At 43.4% G+C, this 8,597-nt stretch overlaps 1 protein-coding gene across 6 annotated transcripts in view; it reads left to right on the top strand.

The window, feature by feature from the left end:
* Positions 1-3,616: 3,616 nt before the first annotated feature.
* Positions 3,617-8,597, top strand: part of LOC108935229 (ras-specific guanine nucleotide-releasing factor RalGPS2) — a 69,771-nt gene continuing 64,790 nt past the window's right edge. For all 6 annotated transcript variants that reach the window (XM_018753675.2, XM_018753672.2, XM_018753671.2 and 3 more), the window contains exon 1: positions 3,617-3,789. The gene's annotated coding sequence lies outside the window, so the exon portion shown is untranslated. The remainder of the gene's footprint in view (positions 3,790-8,597) is intronic.

The raw sequence follows: 8,597 nt of genomic DNA, 5'->3' as shown, positions 1-8,597 counted from the left end.
TATATTCAATAATAATATTCAATATGTTGACTTGTAGTTTTTTTTAATATCAACGTTGATTAAAGTTTACGTTTACCATTCATGTTTGTGTTCTTTATTTTGTATTTCATTCTAGCATATTATTAATACATAAAGCAGATTAATATACATACACACTGGTCAAAACCGCTTGTCCCGAGTGGGGTCGCAGTGAGCCGGAGCCTAACCCAGCAACACAGGGCACAAGGCTGGAGGGGGAGGGGACACACCCACGATGGGACGCCAGTCCATCGCAGGGTACCCTAAGCAGGACTCGAATGCCAAACCCGCCAGAGAGCGGGACCCGGCCAAACACATTGCGCCACTGCACCCCCATGATTAATATATTGAATTACTAGTATTAACTGCAGTTTTACATAATTATTTAAAAGCGTACAAAAGATGTGAGAATATGAATGGGTATTTTAATAGTAGCGCCAGACCCTTGTATCTAGATAGGCATGGGTCTCAGTACTGAACACATCATTCACATAACAAAAAATTCCCAGACTGACCCAAAAGCAAAGTACGTGCTTTCCGACTGTGCTTCATTTTAGCTTTCACCAACTTATTTTCAAAATTTGCTACTGCTTTTTCCCACCTATTACTGGGACCCATATGGGACCTAAACAAATAAACTGAAACTAACAAAACTTGCTGGAGTACACAACAACAACTAATATCTCCTTTCCTGTTATCTTCAATGTTACTCCCCAATATCACTTACATACAACTGCTTGTCCCAAGCAGGGTCACAGCAAACCAGAGCCTAACCTAGCAACACAAGGCAGAGGGAACATACCCTAGAGGGGACACCAGTCCATCACAGGGCACTCTAAGCAGACCTTGAACCCCAGACCTGTTAGACAGCAAGCCCCAGCCAAATCCACTGTACCACCACACCTTCTCCCAAATATCAGCTGTTTTCTATTTAGAATGGTCCATGCGGGATATATATGGAGCACTGAAGGACTGAAAGGCTACAAAAACCAGGGACGGACTCCAGATATTGGGATGTTAGATAGTAGTTCTTGTGTCCAGATAAGTGAGTATCCAGAGAAGTATCTGTATAAGCACAATTGGCTATAACAGACATTTCATTGTCATCATGTCAGTGCTTGAATACAATTTATTCTAGCAGTTGAAGGTCAGGAAAGAACAAGATAGCGAACATACAGCAGTATTCCTTCAGTTGTTAGCATGTTTCAGGCATATAAATTAGACTGTATTTACACATCGTCACAGATGCAGTTTTGTTGTCAGAGGGGCTGTTAGTGCTAGAGTGTTACGAAAGAAGGGAGCAGGAAGAGCAGGTATGAACTTCCAGTTTGACTCACACTTGGGTGAACTTGCAGAGGATGCTGGAGAAGGAGTGGCGAAAGAGCAGAATCAGCACCCAGTGGCAGCTGAAACGTCCCGGTGATGTCGTGAGATGGGCAGCTGAGGGATGACTTAGCGAAGCAGCTAAGGTTTCCAGCCACCATCACATAGACGTCCGAGGCCGGACATCGTGTCGTCGTCTGAAGATTCTAAGAAAGTCATCTTGCTGAAGTTTACAGATGCTTGGAAAGAACTGTTGGAGCAGTGCTGCTCAAGAGGCTGGAGGACAAGGTGTGTTCCCATCAAGGTGGGCTGCAGGGGCTTTGCAGGGATGTCTTTGTAAAGACTCTGTGATAAGTTGGGTATCACAGGTACTCAGACCAGGGAAGGCTATTGCAGTTATCGAGGCTTTGGAGAGGGTGGGTATCTAGATGGCTGTGGATCAGGAGATAAGTTGAAAGTAGTGCCTTTTCACAGCAATCTGCAACATTATGAAGGAGCTAAGGAACAGTAGTCTGTTTCGTGTTTCTGTACCACATTTCCATGTGTGCAGAGTGGCCTGCAGTGTACTGTGTACAGTACTATGTACTGTGCTAATGTTGTACTGCAATGGAGCCACAAGAGGGGCCCAGACAGCAACATTTCGAGAAGTCAAACGACGTGGCTGTCATTTACTTGCTGCAAATTGTAAAATGTCTTTGTCGCTGAAATGACGTGCAGCATCACATCCCAGTAAAACCCTTCCAAAGATTCTCAGACATCATTTATAATGCACGAACAATAGTATATAATTCAAAATCGTGCAACCCGTTTACTGCGTGTGAAATGTGAATGTCTCCTTTTCCTGAAAGCAGGAATTTAAAAATAAAATATGCGGAGACACCTTTAACCAGACGTTATGCAATTAAGTGTGTAAAAAAAAAAAACACATTTTAATCTGTTCAGCAGGGAACTTCGCTCAAAAGTGCTGAAACATGACATCATGTTGCACAGGACTGACACTGATTTTCTTTAGCAGATCCTTTTGTCCAAAGTGACTTCCAATGAACTCTACGTAGTGTTATGAGCCCACACACCTTATTCACCACAGTGACTTACACTGCTAGATACACTACTTACACTGGGTCACTCATCCATACATCAGTGGAACACACACTCTCTGTCACTCACACACTGTGGGGGAACCTAAATGGCATGTTTTTGGACTGTGGGGGGAAACCCACGCACACACAGGCGGGGATCAAACCCATGTCCTCTCGCCCCACCCAGGTACTGTGAGACAGCAGCACTACTCGCTATGTCACCATGACATTTGAGACGGCCACCAGTTTATTTCTGCACGGTTTCATGTCGTGTTAACGTCTGACACAGATTCCTCGCGTATCTATTCATAGTTCATACAAGCAAAGATTTAAATAATTTATCGGAGGTTTTAGCAATGACACACATAGCCCTGGGAGCAGGCGTGGGGCAGAGCTGCGCGCCTTGCTGTGCACATCTCGCTGTCCTTTTTTGCAGATCGAGGGACTGCTTGAGGCATGAAAAGCACCCAATTACCCAAAGTCCATAATAGATGTCACTGATGGCCACAATCGCAATAAATGCATTTAAAAATAGATTTAGCTCAGATTCCTTACTCTGGAATAGAATATGCAGTCTCAGTTGATCATTGTTTTTAAAGAAAGTAATAAACGGAAAACTATGCAGTATAGAAAAGCAGTATGGACAACCAGTAATTGATTTTTGATCAACTAGTGTGTATATATTAGTGACACACCTCATGGCAACGATTAGCGCGGCGTGCGACGCACTAGTAACAGTACTGTATAGAGGGAGGCCGTGGGGCTCAGGTGAGGCCCTGGCACTTTCACATTGTGAGGTCCCCCACTGTTTTGGAAGAGGAGTAAAATATTTTAATGTAGAGAATGGCATGTGAAACCGTATTCATAAAATGCAGGACAGTATCTTTTTGAGCTTTTAGCTTGGCTCTGCAGGGACTAAGGCACTTAGGCACTGCCTCGACTAGTTTCTACATTATTACATTGCACTCTTGACTGAGGTGAGGCTCGGGCTAAATGGCCCTGCTGCTCCCCCCAGGGTTTATATACAAATAACTGGTAAGTGTACAATATATGGAGAACTAGCAACAGCGTATAAGAGGGTGTAACTGTGCACAACAACTAACGTCGTCGCTGCAGCCTCGAAAGCCGCCCGCCGTTGTTAGTGGGAGGGGCTAGTCATGACGCCCCGCCCCTTATTGCGTGCCCGTCGCGCTCGCTCCCGCGTTAACTGACAAGCGGCTGAGGTGTTCGCGCTGCACGTTGGAAGCGACCGCTCGTGGCATCGTGTCCGTTACTTCGGTGTGTCGAGGCGGACTGTGCCGCTGCTCGAGCGCGCGCGTGTGCGCGCCGTCCGTCACATGCAGCTGCGGCGGGAACGGCGGCCTCGCAGGTCAGTGAGGGGTGTTTATGCACTTGTGTTGCTTTTTTTATTGCTCCGTTCGCGCGGAGGATTTATCCCTGCTGCATGGATTAAGGTTTAGGCTTATGTATGGTTCATGTTTACGCAGTTTGGCCGACAGGAGCCGCCTCAGACGTCTGCTGCTGCTTCGTTGTCGTTCGCGCGCTTCTTCCGCCGTGCTCCTCATTAGCCTGTGTGTGTCTCTCTGTCTCTGTATTCGTTGTATTTGTCACGTCGTGTAGCGTGTGTTCCTCTCTGTCTGTTCTGCATTCATTGTGTGTGTGGCCTCGGCCCTCGAGCGGCCCTCCTCCCGGCGCCGTGATCCTCCAGTCCCGCCCAGATCCGGGGAGTGTCCGCGACCTGGGGGGGTGTTCGGCTTTTTACACACCGAAACAACAATAATAAATAGCACCAGTACACAGAGTAAATCCTCTCGCGGCTTTCACAGGGAAAGAAACCTATAAAAACCGGCTACTTAGCAGTGCCATGATACGTCCACCAGCAGCAGCAGCACGCGTGACGCGAGAGAGAGAGCGAGAGCGCAGGAGCTGGAGCTCGAGTTCAGTCAGTCCTCCTCTCACCTCGTGAGCAGCTGTATAATCATGGGAACTGTTGGTGGCTAATCTGTGTCTCTCACTGTGTGTGTGCGCGCACGCGGGTGTTTGTCGGGGGACCCCGGATGATCCCCACTGTTCCCAGTAGATCTCTTGACTCCACTTCTTTTTTGTTCCACCTTGGACAGACAGGCAGAGTCACAAGGGCCTCTGGTCCACCTGCAGTGTTTCTCGTTGACACTAACTTCCATTGTAAGTCGTCTTACTACTGCGTGCATAAGGTAGCTAAATACTTCATTGATCCAAAGGAAACTGCACATGGCAACATCAGCACGTACAACAACGTATGAGGAAAGGACTGTAGAATAAATAAATATCCCAATAAGAGACCTATCACATAATGACCTTTTCCCTAAAAACCAAAAATGATAAGGTGCATGATGCCATAACTGGTTACCCATGGTTCAGGAGGTGCTTCACTAATGGCCTCTTTTTTAACAACTTTAATCCTTTTTTTACTCCTTTTCAGCTGCAGAAGTAGATGAGTATAAATATGTAGCAATAATTTTAAAAATTAATCTTTACAAATGGCTCTTACATTAAGTTTATGCAATTTGTATTGCCGAAACTGTTTATTTCATGTTTGATTGTTGTCAACCGAGGAAGCAAGTTTTTTTTGATAGAACTTTGACCCCTATACAGTTTACTTCATGAAATGAGGGAATTTTTTGTGAATGTATTATAGTTTCTGTAATTCAGTCTAGGTTATGATAAGAAATTTTTAGGGAAGAAGTGAGATCTGCAAGGAGGCTGCATTCATTAAGCAATATGCCCCATTTATTCATTAAATCTTAAACAGGAAATTTGAAAATAATCTGTTAGATGTTATTTATTTATTTATACTGGAATTCCCAAATAAAGGATTATGCAAACCTTGCATAATAGTCAGAGCACATGTTATCGGCATGTTTAGAACACTATGTTGTGAATGTTGGATGTGGTGTTCTTGTGCCCAGACTAATGTTTTAATTCTTCAGATGGTTTTATGTTACTTTGTGTTTGATGGTTCTGGAGGAGTTGTAATTGTGTGGCTTCACAAATTTACAGTGTCTTGAAAGTACATCAGAAATTAGCTGGAACTGTAGTAAATTAAACAGTTGGTAAAATTATGGGTTAATTTAAATAAATGCACACAACATTGACCAAGGTACAGAATGTTGGAATAATGCAGACATGCTGAGTAAATACACATAGCATTTTTGTAGGCATTAAACTGAAGACTTGCATAGATCAGCCACAGCATTGAGACCGCCTGCCTAATATTGTGTAGGTCCCCCTCTTGCCGCCAAAACAGCTCTGACCCGTCAAGTCATGGACTCCACAAGACCATGAAAATGTCCTTTGGTATCTGGCACCAGGACATTAGCAACAGATCGTTTAAGTCCTGTAAATTGCGATGTGGGGCCTCCGTGGATCGGACTTGTTTTTCCAGCACATCCCACAGATGCTGTCAGATTGAGATCTGGGGAATTTGGAGGCCAAATCAACATCTTGAACTCTTTGTCATGTTCCTTAAACCATTCTTGAACAAATTTTGCAATGTGGCAGGGTCACTGCCACCAGGGAACACTGTTGCCATGAAGGGGTGTACATGGTCTGCAACAATCTGTTGGTAGATGGTATGTGTCGAAGTAACATTCACATGAATGCCAGGACCTAAGGTTTTCCAGCAGAACATTTGCTAGAGCATCATACTGCCTCCACTGGTTTGCTTTCTTCCTACAGTGTATCCTGCTGCCATCTGTTCCTCAGGTAAACAACCCACACACCCGGCCATCCACGTGATCTAAAGGAAAATAATTAATCAGACCAGGCCACCTTCTTCCATTGCTCCATAGTGCGGTTCTGATGTTCATGTGCCCGTTGTAGGTGGTTTCGGCGGTGGATAGGGGTCAGCATGGGCACTCTGTCCGGTCTTTGGCTACGCCGCCCCATACGCAGAAGTCTGTGATGCATTGTGTGTTCTGACACCTTTCTATCATGGCTAGTATTAAGGTTTTCAGCAATGTCTGCTACGGTAACTCTTCTTTGGGATCAGACCAGAGGGGCTAGCCTTCGATCCCCACGTGCATCAGTGAGCCTTGGGTGCCCGTGACCCTGTTGCCAGTTCACTGGTTGTCCTTGCTTGGACCACTTGGGTAGGTATTAACCACTGCATACCAGGAACACCCTACAAGACCTGCCATTTTGGAGATGCTCTGACCCATTCGTCAGCCATCACAATTTGGCCCTTGTCAAAGTCGCTTAGATCCTTATGCTTGCCCATTTTTACATTTATGTTTACATTTATTCATTTAGCAATGTATATTTCATGGAAAATACAATTTGTGCATTACATGAGGAGAAAGAGAGACATAGCTGCAGATGTGTGATTCTTAAGTGCAGTTAAATTCTTTTCACCGTATGCACCAATGTTCATCACACGAGTAGCTGCGTAAAACTCACTAATTTTTCCTGCTTCCAACACATTAAATCTGAGAACTGCCTGTTCACTTGCTGGCTAAATATATCCTACTGATTGACAGGTGCCATTGTAATGAGATAATTAATGTTATTCACTTCCTGTCAGTAGTTTTAATGTTGTGGCTGATCAGTGTATTTTAAACAGTCATGTTTTTAGTGCAGAATTATTCACAATGATTGTGATAATGCACTGCTTAAGACTTTTCACACCATTTCATCCTCTCCAGTGTGTTTCATATTTCTGGATTAATAAATGATATGGAATTGATTTTGGAAGGCAGTTATCAAACAGTGGGGAATTCAGTTCAATAGACAAGCTTCAGTGTGTAGCAATAAGTAAAGAATTAGCCCATTTCTTTTCTTGTTGATATCCAGCAAACAAGGATATGTATGTGGAGTATTTTTAATTTTTTTGCGCCTCCATTGCTTTTTGTTATGAGCTTAAAACAATCAGCTGACTGTATTGGTGCAAATAGTCTAACACTGTTCAACTATTGCTGTATTTGTTGGGGAAAACAAGGCTTGAGTTCATGACACAAGGGCCCGCTGTTCAATTCATTTCTGTGAGCTTGTCAGTGAGACAGATGAGCAGTTTGCTGCTTTGGTCAGTATTTTCGCTTCACCTTTGTCTTTCAGCTTACGTCCTTTTTCAAGACTTATTGCTGTCACATAACATCTGGCTATTTCTGTCAAACAACAATTCAGGATGGTGTTTGCATTGCTGTTGCTGTGCAGTCTGGTTTTGCCAAGCAACACTTGCAGTTCTCACCAGAAAGTAGCATGAGGCCTTGGAACTGACGTTATTTACAGATATTATGTATTTTAGAACTCTCTCAGTCCTCCAGTGCCTGTGTATTTCATATATTTCTCCAGCTTCATCCATTTTCACTTGACTCCAGCTTTCTGCAAGGGACTTAAGAACTGATTACTTATGGGGATTTGAGTCATTGATATTCTCAAGGTTTTTATGCCTCTGCATCTTTATGATGTAGTGAATTGAACAGCCATAAAATTCCCCAGAGACCTACCCTTTGCTTTAATTTCATTTCATCCTGCCAGGGATAGTTTGACCTACGTATTCTTGGAGTCCTAGTAATCCAGCAACGTTTACCCCCATACAGTTTTCTTTTTTTTTTTTTTTTTTTTTTTGAAGAATATGATTAATACATGTTCAGTTGTTGCAGTTTATTTGTGGATGGCTCTTTTTAACGAGAATTAGAAACTTGTGTAACACCAATTAGCATGCTGGGGTTTTAAACTTTTGCACATGAATCTCAAGCCATGACTTGCTCCATATTGATATACAAAGCCTCCAGCTGTGCTTTTTTTGTCTCTCTCCATCTGAAGATCCTTCAGTGTTTCTCTCTCTACAGATATGCAAACTTCCATTCTGTTTTTGGGAACAGTAAGTGCACATACTACTAGAAACATTCACCAGAAATATCCGGCAGCTGGTTTTTTTTTTTATTTTTTTAAAACAGTTTACACACAGGTCAACAGGTGCTGAAACAGTGCTGCAGGGGGTGTTATTTTTTAGCCTTTGAAAGGGTCTCACCCAGTCACAGGGCTTGATGTTTGAGCTTGTTTTCCACTTTGTATAAATGTCAAGTAAACAACTGCTTAAAAATACAATATTGAACTCTACATTTTTACCAGAACTACAGTACTGCATCCCGTTCACTGAAGTAATTAACCCGATTCCTTTATTCAAGGCAACTTGAA

This window comes from Scleropages formosus, chromosome 3 (assembly GCF_900964775.1).
Source record: "Scleropages formosus chromosome 3, fSclFor1.1, whole genome shotgun sequence".
Taxonomy (NCBI): domain Eukaryota; kingdom Metazoa; phylum Chordata; class Actinopteri; order Osteoglossiformes; family Osteoglossidae; genus Scleropages; species Scleropages formosus.
The sequence above is the reverse complement of the archived record's forward strand: the minus strand, read 5'-3'. Positions and strand labels throughout refer to the sequence as shown.